The sequence below is a fragment of the Anguilla rostrata genome, chromosome 2 (genome assembly GCF_018555375.3).
Source record: "Anguilla rostrata isolate EN2019 chromosome 2, ASM1855537v3, whole genome shotgun sequence".
NCBI classification, from domain to species: domain Eukaryota; kingdom Metazoa; phylum Chordata; class Actinopteri; order Anguilliformes; family Anguillidae; genus Anguilla; species Anguilla rostrata.
This window is the reverse complement of record NC_057934.1, coordinates 57,676,382-57,694,194: the sequence shown is the minus strand read 5'-3', so window position 1 is coordinate 57,694,194 and position 17,813 is coordinate 57,676,382. Positions and strand designations below refer to the sequence as shown.

General features: G+C 44.0%; 1 protein-coding gene across 2 annotated transcripts in view; it reads left to right on the top strand.

Annotated features, from left to right (window-relative positions):
* The first annotated feature begins 11,579 nt into the window (after positions 1–11,579).
* The window catches only part of LOC135249265 (vasorin-like), a 28,049-nt gene continuing 21,815 nt past the window's right edge, over positions 11,580–17,813 (top strand). Inside the window, exons 1-2 of one of the 2 annotated variants that reach the window (XM_064324732.1) lie at positions 11,580–11,915; positions 12,344–12,407. The gene's annotated coding sequence lies outside the window, so the exon portion shown is untranslated. The remainder of the gene's footprint in view (positions 11,916–12,343; positions 12,408–17,813) is intronic. The other variant, XM_064324731.1, reaches the window with a different exon arrangement.

Genomic DNA, 17,813 nt, shown 5'->3' with positions numbered 1-17,813 from the left:
AGATTATACGAGTGCAACAAGGATGAAACGTACACTTTCATACTAAAAAACTGGCCTGGTTCAAGACAGAAAGAAAATGGCTGCATACAGTTGACAGTTTACCGGCAGTCTTTGTAAGCAACACCTATGTTGTTTATCAGGACAAGACGCAGTAAGTTTCTGATTTTGCAGCCCTTGATAATGGCTTATTGCCATCTTATTGCAAGACTGGCTGTTGGAGTAAATGCATGAGAGCTGACTAATTCATTCCCGTTATGAGGAAAGTGAATGGGTTTTTCAGAGTGTAGACTGTGGAGGTTTATGAGGACCAGTCCTCTGTGTGTGGCAGTGCTGCAGGCGAGCTCATTCAGAAACACTCTCTGTAACAGCGTGACACTGCCAAAGGGCTGAAACACACGTGCATGTGCACACAATAATCACAGATATCACACACTCACACACACACACACACACACACACACACACACATGCAAACACATGCATTTACAAAATATATGGATATACACACAAAGACACATTCTTTCTCTCTCTCTCTCTCTCACACACACACACACACACACACATACATCTACAAAATACATGGATGTACACAAGGACACACTCTCTCTCTCACACACACACACATGCAAACACACACAAATTCACTGCTCTCATTAACGCTCTGAAACGCATTCCGGAGGTCGTGTCCTTTGACTTTCCTACACAGAGGTCTCAGGACTCATGAATATCATGAATTCCGGCAGACTTAATCAGAAGGCATACAATCAACATACAATCAGGCCCAACAACAACAACAACAAAAAAACAAACGAGTAAACCACCCTCTATCTCCACTCAAATCAGAACTGCACAAAAAGAAACAATAAACCAAAGCGGCACATTAAAGCACCAGAAGGGAGAGCTGTGACGGTAAGTAAACCAGCGTAGGGCAATTGGGATGGAGGCGGAGCAGAGGCGGAGCCTGGATTCATAGCAGCTGTGTTCAGCGCAGAAAAAGGCCGGATTCTTTTCCGGGGTCAGAAGGTCCCCCTCGCTGCGGCCGCGCGAGGGAAAACTCCCGTCTCGCCGCCAAACTTCCACAACGACGCACATTCAGCTCGCCCGGTGGCCCGCGTGGGGCTGCCATACGCTCTGTTTACGTTTAATTTATTAGCGTAGCTAATAGCGTAGCGTAGTGTCGTCCGTCCGAAAGACCTCCTGAAGCGTGGAATTTTTAAGCAGGAGTTCGTAGTGAATGGAGAGGCCAGGGCAGCGGTGGGCAATGAGGGCTGAATCTGTTTCTGGTTGGTTTTCATGATGACCTCTGCCTTTAATTGTTAATTAGACCTAACAATTATGCCATTTGACATTTTAAGATACATTTTTTTTTAAAGTACATTAATGACAGCATAAGACTGTTCTCGTGTCCCCATTTGAAATGTTTTATTGTGGTCTAGTCCCGAATTTTGTGAACCAGTGTTGGTGTGTACAGCTATTTAGCTCATTTAGTAAATAGTGGAAGAAAAAACCTGCACACACCAGGACAGGACTAGGGCCTGTATTTATAATGTGTCTGACACTGGGTGCTGACCTGGGATCAGAATTGTCTTTTAGCTCATAATGGAAAAGGTTATGCCCTGCGATGGACTGGCAACCTGCCTCTTGCTCAATGCATTCAGAGATGGGACCCAGCCCTCCCCACATCCCCCCCCCCCCACTTTCTCATGACCCTGACCAGGAATACATGGGTTAGGTAATGGATGGATGCATGAATGTATGGATATGGTTAGAATATGGACATAGTAAACTGATCCTAGATCAGCACTCCTACTCTAAGACGCATCATGAATACAGTCCAGATCTCTGTAGTTAATCTCTAAGATGCTTTATGAATACATTCCAGATCTCTGTAGATGATCTCTGAGAGGCTTTATGAATATGGTCCAGATCTCTGTAGGTAATCTCTGAGATGCTTCATGAATATGGTCCAGATCTCTGTAGGTGATCTTTGAGATGCTTCATGAATACGGTCCAGATCTCTGTAGGTGATCTTTGAGATGCTTCATGAATATGGTCCAGATCTCTGTAGGTGATCTTTGAGATGCTTCATGAATATGGTCCAGATCTCTGTAGGTGATCTTTGAGATGCTTCATGAATATGGTGCAGATCTCTGTAGGTGATCTTTGAGATGCTTCATGAATACAGTCCAGATCTCTGTAGATGATCTCTGAGATGCTTCATGAATATGGGCCAGATCTCTGTAGGTGATCTCTGAGATGCTTCATGAATACAGTCCAGATCTCTGTAGGTGATCTTTTAGATGCTTCATGAATACGGTCCAGATCTCTGTAGGTGATCTTTGAGATGCTTCATGAATACAGTCCAGATCTCTGTAGGTGATCTTTGAGATGCTTCATGAATATGGTCCAGATCTCTGTAGGTGATCTTTGAGATGCTTCATGAATATGGTCCAGATCTCTGTAGGTGATCTTTTAGATGCTTCATGAATATGGGCCAGATCTCAGTAGATGATCTTTGAGATGCTTCATGAATACGGTCCAGATCTCTGTAGGTAATCTCTGAGATGCTTCATGAATATGGGCCAGATCTCTGTAGGTGATCTCTGAGATTTATGAATATGGGCCAGATCTCAGTAGATAATCTCTGTGATGCTTCATGAATACAGTGCAGATCTCTGTAGATAATCTCTGTGATGCTTCATGAATACGGTCCAGATCTCTGTAGGTGATCTCTGAGATGATTTATGAATGCGGGCCCAGACCAGCTGCTGTGTGTGTGGTCCTTCTCATTTGCACTGGAGACCCCAGGGAGGAACCACAGCCGGTCGAACCCTGAGCCGAACAGTCTGCTCCCATCACAGTCCTTAAGTTTTCCTCATTAGGTTTCCTCTCTGCAGAGGACAGCAGATTCTATATGAGGGAAAAGCACATTTTCTTTTCCCTCCAAAAGAACACTGTAAAATAACAACATAACCAATAGGATATATTTCAGAAAGTCAATATATTGTATGTAAGTTATGATTCTACCCTCTAAAACTTGTTTTAACACTTCTGGACAGAGCTGGCAAGAACCGTGGTTATTTATTACATGTCAATGACAATACATTTCACATATACCATCAAATATCTCTTGACCCCCCCCCCCCCCCCCCCCCCCAAACGGTCTCTTTCTCTCTGTCTTTTCACAGCCAGCCCCATACCTTCCTGCTGTATCTGCCAGCCTAGTTCCCAAGACCCTGACTGGTGTTAACCCACAATGGGCTGTGGGAACTAATTTAGACCCAGGCTTTTTGAAGGCCACATGCTGGGTCAATCTGACCAGCTCACACTGACCCAGACGCAGACATAACACACACACACACACACACACACACACACACACACAAATGCACATACATATATTCTCTTTCTCTCTATCTCTCTGAGACACACACAAATAAACACAAGCACACACACAGACAGACACACAAACACTCACACGCATACACACACATACACACACACACACACACACACACACACACATCCCAGCTGTGAAAATAAACACAGCTGTTCCTGTGTGTCTGTTATAGGTGCTGAGTGAAGGCATTGTTGTCATTGTGATTCCTATTGTAATCATCTTCATGACACCACAGTTTATGTTTTGTCAATATATTTATGCAAACGCATTGTTTGGCTATTTTATTACGTCACTATAAATCTGTTTACTGCTGTAATTGCTATCACGTTCCCAAGGTATTAAGTTTAAAAACATTGATGAACTACTGAGAATACTGATATCGAATTTATGTATCATCTCCTAACAAACTTCAGTAAACAATGCATTTCATTTTGTTGAAGGAAATGTATTTGAATGAGGAAATAGAAAAACATTTAACACTTTCAACACATTTAACAAATTGAACTACTTGTACAGCATGTCAACTACATTTAACTGAATACACGTGTTTCAAATTTTGATGAATATGTTTATGGAGAATGTCTCCTTATGGTGTTACAGTATTTGCATGGATGGGATTGCATTAACAGTGTGGAGCAATAAGTTGTGGCTCAGACAATATCCATGTGAGACAGGGGAGTGATAACACTAACGATAAACGAAATCTTGCTGTTTTCAAAAATTTCTAGATTTTAAAATAGAATGGAGAACAAAACAAAATGAAGTTCATTTCAAATCATTAGTCTCTACACTACAAATCTCCCTCACGCTAGGACAGTTGCCATGGTTTGGTATGGAAGCCACTTGGACTGAATTTATCCAGAGGTTTTCCTTGCTGAGCTGGTCACCCAAGGGCACTTGTAAAGGGGAAGCTAGAAGTCCAGGGTCCCCAACAGGAGAAAGCTTAGATTCATTCAAATTAATGGTCAGGCTTTGAGGAACATAATGTAGAATGCAGAGGGGGTATTTGGTTCAGAGGGTGTATGAACGACCCCCTCAATATGCCTGAAAATCACATGGCAGCTCAATTCCCACACTGTCCCAGGGGGGTGAAGGGGAACAGAGGGTTTTGGGGGTTGGGGGTGGGTGGGACATGATAAATTTCCCACCAAAGTTTCTCTTTCTCTCTTCCTCTCTCACCCCTCCTCCCATCACGAGCCGAGACTCGAGAGCCAGGGGGATTGACTTCCTGCTCTGTCTCCTTGCCCCCCTGTCACTTTTTGTAAGATGACATCACTTCCTGATGCTGTGCAGAAGACGCGCCTTAATACATCCCAGAATAATCGCAGACATTGTCCTGCACCCTTGCCACTGCTTGGCAACCTCTCTCCAAACCCCCCATAAGCACCCTCCATATAACTTATCCACTGGGGGAGTGGGGGGGGGGGGGGGGTTGCAGTGGGGTCAAGGAACCTTGGGACAATCCAAACACCCCCACTAATCTGTCACGACATGTCCCTTTGCATTTATGACTATCCTGACTACAGCCCCAACCCCTGACTACATATCCCATACTGCACACACACAAAAAGATCTGATTAGACCTGAGAATTTCCCAAAAATTAAGTCAAAGGCATGACAAAGGCAGGTATGTTTGCAAGAAAAGGAACTATGAAAGAGAGGGAGAGAGAGATTGAGAATCTTTTTTGTGTATCTTTGTGTTTTCTTAAGTATTGTTCAATGTTACATTCACTGTTTCAACTAATTTACACAAGACATGAAATTACACAAGCTAACATACACATATACCACACTCACACACACACACACTCAAACACACGCACATGCACACATACACACACTCACACACACATACACATGCACAAATTTGCATCCTGTTAATGTTTGTTCTATGTTTGTTGTACTCATGCTTTGGCAGTGTGTATCTATGAACGTCATGCCAATGAAGCTCATTTGAATTTGAGTGAAGTTGCTCTCTGTATCTCTGGTTTCTGGTTGTTGCTGTACTGAAGGGGCTGTAAAACAAGCAGCACAGCTCAGCTCAGGAGGTAACCTCATCACCAGCACAGCTTCAAAAAGAGAGAAAAGAGGAAAAGAGTGAGACAGAGAGAGCGAGAGATGGGGAGAGGGAGAGAGAGAGGAAGGAGAGAGTGGGGAGAGGGAGAGAGAAAAAGGAAAAAGAACAAGAGAGAGACAGTGAGAGGGGGAAAGGGAGAGAGAGAGGAGGCAGAGAGGGAGAGAGGGAAAGAAGGAAAAGAACAAGAGAGAGACAGCGAGAGAGGGGGAGAGAGAGAGAAAGGAGGAAAAGATAGAGAGAACAAGGAGGGGGGGAGAGGAACCAAATACCAGAGAGAAGCATGCTTGGAGCCAGGAGGGAAGCTGAGGCAGAGAGCTGGGGGAACACAAGGCCCTCACGCTGGGGCTGCACTGGGCCAGCCACCCCTACGCTGGGGCTGATAAGAATGTCCTAAAATAAACAAGCCTGCAGCAGAGCAGAGAGAGTGGGGGGGAGGGGGAGGGAGTGAGAGAGAGAGGAGAGTGAGGGAGAGAGAAAGAGGAGGGGGAGGGAGAGAGAAAGAGAGAGGGGGATAAATAAATAAATATTCTAACTGTAAACTCCCTTATCATTTGGTTGTGAAAATAAATAAATATTTAGAGTTTAGAGTAACTGAACACACTCATGCATGCACATGCACACACCCAGTTACAGAAAGAGAGAGAGAGAGAGAGGGAGTTTACAGGAACAGTCATTTCAATCTGCCCACCCCCCCCCCCCCCCTCCACCTCCCCCTCTCTGCCATCCAATGAAACCCCCCCCCCCCCCCCTCGCCCCCGGTGTTTCCTGCAGTGTTTACGTGGCTCTGACCTGCAGAGGGAGAGAACTGGAGTGATGTGAGAGAGGAGTATACAGGCCAGGAGCAGAGAGAGAGAGGTTGTTCCTGCTGCACAGGAGAGGTCACCGGAAGGTCAAGCCAACCCTGCTTGCCCGTGGGATTCTGTAAAACGCTTTGCCCCCCCCCCCCAATGCCGTTTCCACCGTAACCAGAGAAATCCAGCTCTGTGGGAGAAAGTGCAGAGAGCGAGGCTGTGTTTGCACTCACTTGGCCCATTGCATTGTGGGTCTGGGGCCTGTAGTCATAAATCACGACTCCCCAACCGTGTTCCGTGGTCCTATCTACAGGATAGATCAGCTATCCTGTAGGTTTTCATTTCATTCTTAATTTGGCACTGATTCTACGGCTCAAGGAGTTCCCTGACTGTTGAATGAGGTGTGCTTTGTTAGGTCTAAAGTGAAAAGCCACAGGATGGCGGATCTCCAGGAACAGGGATGGCCAGCCCTGTCATAAAGCGTCTCAGAGTCAGTCTGTTGATCTATGATCAGATTTCTCCCTGTCATTATCCCAGTCTAACCTTATCGATTATGAGCCAAAAAACGTGTAACTGATCCGAGATCAGTGCTCCACCTCTGAGGCGCTTTGGAATACGAGCCGTGAAATCACGGGATTTAGTCAGTCTCTCGCCCCTCAATTTCGGCTCCCCTCCGCGGGATGGGCCGGCCCCCCTCTTAAGGGGAAGGGCTGCGTCTCATCAGTCAGCCGGACGGCCCGAGAGAGCTCGCACTTTTACATCACAGACTTCAGGCCCCCTCCCCCTCTCCCACGGCTGTCCAAGTAACATTTGCATGTCGATCCAGAAAGCTAGAAAAACTAACGCCTGTGTAACTTCTCCTCACGCCCATTTGTGTATACAGTACCGCTGCCTGTTCCAGAGAGGCCGTCTTTTGCGTAAAAAATCCCACCTTCTAAACTTCCTCTAAATTTCAGATCAGCGGGGCCCAAGGGGCGGGGGGCAGGTTCAAAGGTGGTATGGGCGGAGGAGGGGGGGTTCACAAGGATTCTACCGGGGTTCCTTCTGCAGCTGTTCATTGCTACCATTAATTCAATATCACATAATCATAATTATCATCACAAATTATAGTACACTAGTCGCAGACTTTATCAACAACGTTTCATTAATTTAGGTCAGACTGAGGTATGTGGTCACCAGAAAGTTAATGGATAACAAAAATGCCAGTTCCAGGTTGAAATCTTTCTATGACATCATACTTTTCGTCATTATCGGACGACAACCTTGCGACCCATTCCTCTCGCCACTTTCAAATATTTGCTTACTGACGGTGAACACACATTAGGGGTGGAGGGACTTCCCAGACCTCTCTTTGAAGAAAGTATCAAACAACGCTTTGATGGAAAATTGAAAACATCAGACACAAGGCTGTGACATTTGAAGATTCATTGTTCAGAGGTCATATGTATTATCATCCTGAAATGTGCACGACAAGGTGAGTGTTTGCAAGGAAGCCATTTTGCCCCCGAAGTTAAAGATTTCAAAATGAAGGTTTCATTTTGTTTACCAAAGATAGTGATTTAATTAAGAGGGATGCAACAATGACAATGGGAGCCATACAGTGGTTTTGCAAATGTTCATGGCTAATCTAATGCTTGTGTTTGTTCGTGAACCTTAGCAAACATCAACAAACATTAGCTAACATTAGCAAACATCAGCAAGCATTAGTGAATGTCAGCAAACACCAGCAAGCATTAGCAAATGTTAGCAAACACTAGCAAACATTAGCAAATTTTAGCAAGCATCAGCTAATATAAGGTGATATTAGCTTGAGTTAGCTAACGTGCAGAGGGAGCGGTATCCGACCAGAACACTACCCCCGCAGAGCTTCGAACCCAGGCCTAGAGCCCGAGGCCAAACACAACCCTGCAAAGACATGTGGAAAGAGCCCATTCCACCTTGGGCAGTGTAAGGTAACAAGGAAGGGGGGGGGGGGGTGCATGATTCAGTCTAGCTGTGGCGCTAATGTAGTCGATGGGGTGGGGGGGGGGTTGAAAAGTTCAGGGTTGTTAATAAAAACGCAACCACAGAGATAGCGTCACGCTTACTCTCTCTCTGTCTCACTCTCTCTAGAGGGGGTGTGTTCTCAGCTTCATCCTGTCTGTGATAAAACAGGGAAAAATAGTTTCAGCTCTCCAGGAATGAATGGAGGGAATAAGAGAGAGAAAGAGGCAGAGAGAGAGAGAGAGAGAGAGAGAGAGAGAGTTTGAGCACACCTTTATTATAACATTACAACAAAAAAACAAAAGGCACAAAAACCATCAACCCCTACACATTACAAGACAGGAAAAAAGTTTGTTTGATTTCATTTTCTCCGATGTCTTTGTACTCCACACAGCTAAGGAGGGTGTACAGATGAGCTTCCCTGCAGGTCACTGCTGTGGGCATCTGGTCCCCCGCAGATCATGCGTGTAATCATCTGTCTGATCTCTCTGTGTTCAGTAATATCTTACACATGTTCTCAAGTCTGCGTGTGAGTGTGTGTGTGTGCATTTGTATGTGTGCGTGCATGTTCATAAATGTGTGTGTGTGTATGTGCATCCCTGTGTGTGCATGTGTGTATGTGTGCTTGCATATGTGTGTGTATGTATGCGTATGTGCATATTTCTGTATTTGTGTGCATGTGCATACATGTGTATGTGTGTCCAGTGTGTGCATATGTGTCTGTGTGTATGTCCAAAGATGCGCATGTATATGTGCATGTGTGTAGTGTTTGCATGTGCATATTTCTGTGTATATAGTATATACATCTATACATACCTATGCAATGACAAACAGTTCTACAAGTAATAAATGATGACTATCTTTGGGAGAGCAGTCAAAATCTGAAGAGTCAAAGATTTTATAAAAAGCCAACTATAAAAAAAAACATTGAGAATACTCAATATTTCAAGGCAACTTGCTTCATTAAATGTTCTAGTTTTGAGCTTAACTTAAATTTTTAAGTTGTTATGCCAACAAAAATTCAACTGTTGTTTTGTTCAGAAAACTTACATTTAATTGATGTAAAAACATAAAATTGAAACATTTTCAGAACTAATGAATGTTAGTTGGCATAACTTCACCTCAAAATTTAAAAATCTCAGTTAAGCTCAAAACTAAAACATTTAGTGAAGCATGCAAGTTGCCTTGAAATGTTGAGTATTCAAAAATTATTATTATTATTATAATTTTTTTTTTTTTACAGCAAATGCAGTTGAGGCCAATTGTTTTCTCAGAATTATGCTCGGTCTCAATCCACTTTGCGGTTCATTCTTGCAAATTTCACCCTGGGGGTGTGACTTCTGGGACCTGGATCTTAACAGTGCAGGCAACAGAAGCATCAACAGAAGAAGGGAAGCGAGGTGAAGCAGATGAAGTACATTACAACCGGATTTACCCAGACCTGTCTGGAGGGAACAAGCAACTCTGGGGGCTCTGATTACCCATAAGTCATTGCAAAGCTATTTTTCTGCGATGATTAATTTAATACTTTTCCATGGTCTAGGAGGAGGGGGAGAGTTTTGGGAATTGAGACTGTCTGCTATTTTCATTGGAATAAGTGCACTGTTATTAAGCGCAATGATTAATACTCAATAAAGCAGTTAATATAGTATACACTGCAGTGTTGTTGCTTTAAAAAAAAAAATCAGTGCTGATTGTCAGCCCAACATCGTAAAGTAATTGTAATGCAATGCGTTTTTTGAAAGGAACCAAGGTTTCTACACTGAGAAAGTTGGATCAAGTACACAATATGTGCTGTTTTTGCAATATATTTAACCACATCTGAGCAGTGTTTCTTAATTTTACCGCTCTGTCTTGCCAACTTCCATTAATATTAACTAACCCTTGATAATGCATATATATATATATATATATTTTTTTTTTTATCATTCTTTTACTTTCATTATTATTATAATTATTATTATTATCATAGTTGATGTTATATTTTTATGTTTGTTATTAGTCATTTATTAAGCATTTTTAACACTGCTACACTTCAGATAAAACACATAAAGAAATAGCATTTTGAAGCAGTTTAAAAATGGGTCAGGCAGTTTTTGCTTGGTGCATAGTTGCGTCAATGTTGTTGTGCATCCATTGGTTTAGTGACAGTACCTGTTTGGCAGCGGCTTTCGTGCGGTGTGATGAGTCAGGTTTTCAGACACATTGTAAAACCAGTCCTGGGTCTGTCTTTAAAGCACGCTCCTGGGGTGAGGCGGACTGCACCGCGACGTGTCACGTGACCTCGCCTCGCCCGCTGCCGCTCACGAGATGTTTGCAGAAGCATCTAACACAGAAGTTGAAGGGAAAGCTGGCAATCTGTGCTATTGGAAGCATTCCGAAGTATCAAAGACGCACTGATGACAATGAGAGACTAAATAGCATATTTCATATTTAATATTTTTTTCAGGAACTTGTGCCACCGTTTGAGGGTTTTCTCCCCACTTGGAGTTTTTATTTTATTTTTTATTTTTACCTCATGTGCTTGCTATTTGGGGTTTCAGGCCTGGTGTTTGCTCTGTTTGTTCATTTTGCTCTGTTTCTTGCCTGATACTCTGTAAGGCATCTTTGTGACAGCATACAAAAAGCGCTATAGAAATAAAATTGAATTGAACAGAAAAGAAGCTCACGTTCACAAAAATTTTTTTTGACACAAATCGAAAGAACACACATTATAGCACTTTACACATTTGAGACAGAAATGTAACCTTTACATAAATATTCTGCCGTTGTGCTGAGCCCCTACAACAATGCACTTCCTTTGAATTTCTTCATTGAAATATTCAGCCACGTAACTTTATCATTTTGAAAAAGGCACTGGAAATTACCAAGGATACCAACGCCAGCTAAGCAACAAAAACTTAAATGTAAAACATTGTAACCGGTGACTGTCTATGCCAGTGTGCTAGAATATCAAAAATGCAAAATACTCGCATGCACTGATGTTAAAATTTACATTATATTTTTTTAACTGTAAAGCAGCAGCATTGCAGAATACGCGAACGGTTCCCTACATAGGTTTATTTCCCTAACAGAATACTCGTCCTGCCTGTGTTCTGTCAACTGTCCAATTTGTGTTCAGATATCACAGTTTCTCATGCAAATTCCAAACAAGCGGGCTAGTGGGGTAACTCTGTACACCCAGAGAGAGTAAAGTATTGCTGAATTAGGAAAGGGAAAAAAAATCCTGTAACCTGTGACACTGTGCGCCGACTTCATTTTGGAAGGCAAGGTGAATTCTGACCAATCACCGGACAGGAAGGTGGCGTATGGAAGGCTTTCGTTCGCTCCTTTGCTAGGCTCGCCCCTCCTATTCTCGACTAAAAGTGCTCGGGCTCCCGTACTGCAATAAAGCGCTATTGTCTCCAGTCCGGACGCGCTTGCTTGCCATCGGAACCAAGCACATTCCACATACATGAAGACTTGTAACCCCCCCCACTACGAGAGACCAAGCGCTGTTGTGAAGGGAAGCCACACATGCAGAGAGCTTTGGAAGTGCTGAGACTGAAGAAGGATTTTCAACAGTTTTGTTCTTTCTGACCATCGGTCTTGTCCCGTGGATAGGAGATCAAATTGAGCTAACTTGTGGTAACACAGAATTACGATCTCTTCGTTACGCCAACTGGTGAGTTTAAAACATACTATTTTAATAAGCTACCCTTAATGTTATGCACAATATGCAGTCTATACAACATTGTCATTGCTTGTGGGAGTATCCCAGATTTCACATATTTAAACTGTTCCTAGTTGTTGAAACTATCCGAAACACATGCTGAGATGCACGTATGTGCAAAATCGAAGCAGCTGGAACCAAACATAAAACCACAGCGAGTTAAGAGGAAGCGGTGCCGGACCAAGTTGTATCGTTGCTGCATTTTGCGCATCATGTCAGATTGTGCAGCATAAATAGTTATTGCTCTCGTGTGATTAGAACCTATGATCATATAAAAAAGGGTCTCGGTAGTTATTCAATTCACGCATTTTACCACCGCAGGAAAACGTTTTAAGGGACTGTTCGCTGAAGCTTTGTATTGCGTTCGTTTCTTTTTTCAGCTGTAGTCTATTGAGGCATACATCCGAGTTTTCGCCCGCCTGCAGTGGAACGTGTCTAAAGACCGTGAGTGTGACATGAGCGCGTGTGTAATGTTCTGCAGCTAGACCGCCTGGCTTCCCCCCTGTACGAGCGTTGGTCGAACTGGACGGAACTGCCAGCACAACACTTCGCCTACCTTGCTTTGACGACCCAGCAACTCGATCAACTCCATCAAATTCTCATTTCGCCAGTAGCCTATGTATTGTTGCGCATATGACATGTTATTGTTCTAAAGAAAATGTACACCACATTTTGCGGCACACACGGGACACTTTTCCGTTCAAGAGGTTCTTACAACATGGTTCTTTTACGTGGCACCTACCGAAAACGCAGGTGTGAGGATTTGATATTTTATTAATGACAATAAAGTGGTCAATGATAAAATATCACAATTTCTCTGGTGGGGCAAACGTCGATTTAAGAGAGGTGTCCACTGATTCATTTTAGATGCAGGCCATGCAGGTTCAAATCGGGAAGATACGCCCCAACGGATAGACAACCCATTAAATTAATTTTCTTTACTTTTTATTTTCGTCTTCAATGCACATTACAATGTCTATTGTTAATTCAACTCTTAACAGATAATATTTGGTCCTGCTCTGGAATGTGAGACCAAATGTTATCTGTTAAGAGTTGAATTAAGACATTGACACATTTTACTGGGTAGGGTACGCGTCTCATCGCGCGCTCGGGCATCAATGAGTAAAGTTGGGAGGCAAAAATGTTTAATCACGCTAAACATGCTCAAGTTTATTTTTATTTTTAAAAATATGTTATTGCTTTTTTAAAGATTTGTGAGTGCGACTAAAAATACACGGACAACACGGTTTTTTAAATATTTTTAAGTAAAGTGTTTTTGCGGTTTAATAGAAGGAAGTTTTACTGAAGTTCATTTTGTAATGTTTGAGATTAGAAGCCTGATTTTACGATTTTGAGGCGGACAATCTAGTGGAGAAACGACAGTGCTGCTTCCCGTGTATTAAACAAAAATATCTAGGCTATATGAAGAAACAAATCAAACGAAACGTGGTAGAACAGGTTAGCTCACCGAATAAACAATGCGCTTGAAGTGATCCCTGAACTTTTCCGAGTGCGGTGCCTCTTTTTAAGTAACATTAATTGCATCACAATCTGTGGGTAAATTCTCCAGGCTCTTTTGCCCGCGGCTTGCACGGCACTATTTCCTCAGATAACTTCGCCATTGAACACCGATTGATTGTGATTGTGGCACAGTAAACTTGTTGCGCCTCTTCTGAGCTTGACTGTCTTACCTCCACTGCCTTGGAGCTTCCGGGACTTCAGCCTGTCGCTGAATTTCGAAATATTGTCTTGCTAAAGTACGGGATGTGTTATCAATGGGCTATTTGTGTAAATGAAACAGGGATACAGTCTGCTCAGAAATAATGCAGATTTTTCACCCACAAGCTGGAATTAGATAATGACCGGCCATTTGATATTTTAGCATCAGCAGCCCTCTCAATGACCTTGCAGACACTGTTCTTTAAAATTTGTCTTCGGTAGCCTACATTGGACTGCCCGAGAGCACAGTGCCCGCTCAAGATTATATTTTAGAGCTCAGCTCCTCTGTAATAATCTTCAAAATGAACGTGGGGGCTTCTTTTTTCTTTTGCTGTATGTGTGTGTGTGTTTAAATGTATTTATTTTTACTCCCATGCATTTAGTGTAAGCAAAACGGAAAGGACTCGATTTCAAAGTGTAAAGCGCAACGGAAGCCGCACGCGCACACAGCCCTGCTCACTCCACACACAGATACGCGCCAGGTAAACTCGGTAATCGAGGCATATCCTCGATCAAGATTGTCAGCATGCCAGAGGAAGGTCTTCAAAGCCGTAAAGTCGATTGTTGTGCGTGACTCTTAATTCTTAAGCAAGGGCTTCTGTACACACTCTGAAATTGATTATACTCGGCTAACTTTAGGCTTCCGCTAGCCAAGTGTAAACACTAAACTCCACACAATTTATGGGCGATACAACTTTGTCTCTGTTTGCCCTCTGTTGCCAGGAAATAACATCCCGAAAGGCTGTAGTCATGCTTTACTCATACTTATTTTCCACTTGTGCAACGAAACATTTGGACGACACATTTGTTGAATGAACATCAAAATCCACCATTGGTCACAGACATTTGAAACCGTACATCACAAAATTTTAAACAGTGCTTAACCATGAACATTGCAGTGAATCAGTGGCCAAACATTCATATAAGCTCTGTTACAGTTGAAATAACACTGATGACTTCACTCTGAACGAATATGGATATTTTTTACTCGGATTTAGGAACGCTTGCTGTAGTTAGCGCTGTTGCTTTGCGCGAAGAAGGTTCTGTGTTCTAGTCTTTGTGGGGAGTTTTCGTGTTTTCCCTGTGTTTGCCTGGGAACACTGAAAAGACCAGTGCTCTGGTAACACTGGGAAACAGGCAGACAGGGTATCCTGTGGAGAGGAGGGTAAAATTGTTCTCTGTCAATATTTGGGTTTCGGGGAAGAAGAAGAAAAATCTACTTTAGTTTGCGCTGTAAACCTGGCATACAACCCCCCCCACCCCACCCTCCATAACAAGCCAGCTTGGGGGGGGGGGGGGGGGGGGGGGTGGTGCAGGAGGGTATTCTTTCAGGGGAAGTAAAGAGGGATCTCCAGTAGAAAACAGGACGTGCACAGATGAGAATAGACCAACCGAGAGAGAGACAGAGGTAAACAGAGAGGCAAACATTCCTTACTTGGTGCCTCAGCAATTTAATTACAGATTTGTAAGACCCTGGACTGGGCACACTGGGGTATAGGCTTAACCCCCTCCCTCCAGTTCCTTGGACTTATCTCAGAGGTCAGGTAATAAGTGTTTGGGTCATACCACCATGGAAACTGAATAGGGGAGGCCCCAAAAGTGGTCGCCAGTCAGACAGCTAATAATCTCTTAAGGGTTGTTAATAAGTATAAGGAGGATCGGGGTGGTGGGCAGAGGTAGGTGATGGGGGTGGGTAAGTTAAAAATCTGTCAGTTGTGTGTGTCTGGGGTTTGAGGAGGAGGGCAGAGGTTGGTAGATATTAAGGGAAGTGCACACACACAATGGATCTCCCTCCATCTCCCTCCAGGTCTGCTGTTTGGTTTTCCTCTCTGGAGGTCAGGGCCAGGGGAGTAGCCCTCATTAAGCGCAATTAGAGAAGGACAGCATGACTTCCTCACAGCACTGAGCCAAATCTGCACTCCCCCATCCCACCTCCCTCATCTCCCATTCCCCATCCACCATCCCTCTGCGGCAGCTCAGTCACCGCCAGGTCTCTCTTATATGAGACATCTTTGTCACCGCCAGGTCTCTCTTATATGGGACATATCTCACTGCCAGGTCTCTTTTATGTGGGATGTCCCTAGCAATCGCCCATTGCTCTTCTGTACCAGTCTAAGTATGGTTAGATTATCCATGGTGTTGCTGTCGGTACTTAAAAAAAAAAAAAAACTTGATCTATTATTTTTTGTTAAGGCTGAAAGCACGTGCCATTTACAGTAGCTTCATGCCAAAGTGCGATTGTGTTACTCTCTCTCCATGCCAAGATGACAAGCTAAGCACAAGATAGCTGTATTCGGATACCCATTGAGTTTATGTTACGTGAGAACAGCATCAAAACCGAGCGACTCTAATGCCTTCATAAGGTTACAAAGTCATTGTGACGGTAATCCGCGAGCAGCCGATGCGTTTCCTCAGGATCCCAAACGCACCACCTGAGGGGCGAAAGGCGTTCTCTCCTCTACGAGACGGCGCTCAGACGCGGCACGCGTCTGTCCCTTTCTCTCTCTTTTCTGGAATTCTTCCCCCCTTCTTCAGAGAGAAGTGGCTGCGGGGCACCGAGCCTCTCTGGGGAGTCGCTCCAATTTCAGCTCTGTCACATGACAGCAATAGCAAGAAAGGGAAATGCTATTTTAGAGTTTGCAGATCTAGGCAGAGGTCTAAGAACTGGTTGCCAAGTTGTTGAAAAGCGTGTGAGGGTGTGTGTCTGGGTTTGAGAGAGAGAGAGGGGGGGAGAGAGAGAGAGAGAGGTGGGGAGAGAGAGAGAGAGAGAGAGAGAGAGAGAGAGATGCAGCCCAGGACACTGGGTTGTATGTTAGTTATTTTTACCCACAGCCGTAAGTGCATTGAACTTGAGTATTGTTTTAAGCTGCTAAAGACTGAGTCTGTGTGCACTCGTGTGTGTGTGTGTGTGTGTGTGTGTTTATGTGTGAAACTGGAGTGGACAACATGCTGCCTCTGAGATCTGAAGCAGGCCAGTGCAGCTGAAAAACCAAACTGCAACTGAGAGTGAGAGAGACTGAGAGAGAGAGAGAGAGTGAGATCATCAGCAGTCAAGCCTAGTGGTGGACTTTACAGAGCTTTGGGTGACATCGGAACAATGTATTGCATGAATTCCTGTGTTGAGGGTGTAAACAGCATTAGATTCAGAAAGGTACAGCGAGCCACATGCTAAGCTACTTTGAATTAGCTGGATAGCTTTTGCAGTTTAAATGAAGTGAGGGTATTTTTTATATGCAGGAAAGGGCTGTATTTCTGTGCAGCTGAGGACTCTAGTCCCTCCTTCTCCCAATTAAGAGATGCTGCCTTCCTAATCCCCCCCAGGGTGCAGGGAGATTAGGGGGTTATAAGTCATGTTGAGGGGTGCGGGTGGGGGTAGAGGGGGATGGTACGGGGGAGACAGACAGCCTTCAGGACGAGAGAGCTGACCACGCAAGAACAGGAACAGGGGGTGTGTGAGACAGTGTGGCGCAATTAGTGTAAGTGTGTGTGCGTTTGTGTGTGAGAGAGAGAGAGTATGTGTGTGTGCTGTGAGTGTATATATGAATGTGCAGGTGTGTGTGTTTGCGTGTGTGTGAGAGTATGTGTATGTACTGTGAGTGTGTGTATGTGTGCGCGTACCTCTGTGTGTTGGTGTGTGCAATCAATGTTACAATTCAGCCTGTATTTATGTTTCTTACGCCTTTGTCTCCTGAGTTGACGGTCAGGCCGTGTTGTAGGGCAGAGTGCTAAATAAACCCCCCGGCTTCATGGATGGGCCTGTGGGGCACCGTGCAGTCAGATGCAGCGCTGCCTGAAGATTCACAGCAAGGGCACAGAGAGGGAGAGAGAGGGAGAGAGACAGGGAGACAGAAAGAGAGACAGAGAGAGACAGAGAGACAGAGAGAGAGAGAGAGAGAGACAGAGAGAGAGAGTGAGAGAGAGAGAGAGAGAGCGAGATCCTTGGCAAAACTGGAGCACATGTATTCTTTTTTAGCCAGGCAATAAAATAAAATCTCCTAATCTCTCACTGTAATTACCTCCTGCGTGAACTGTAATTAGGAAATTAAGCTCAACCCGCCGTTCAGGGTCCAGAGCTTTGAAAAGAAGAGGGCGACACTACATGAATGCGACCGTGCTCTATGCAAACTGGAC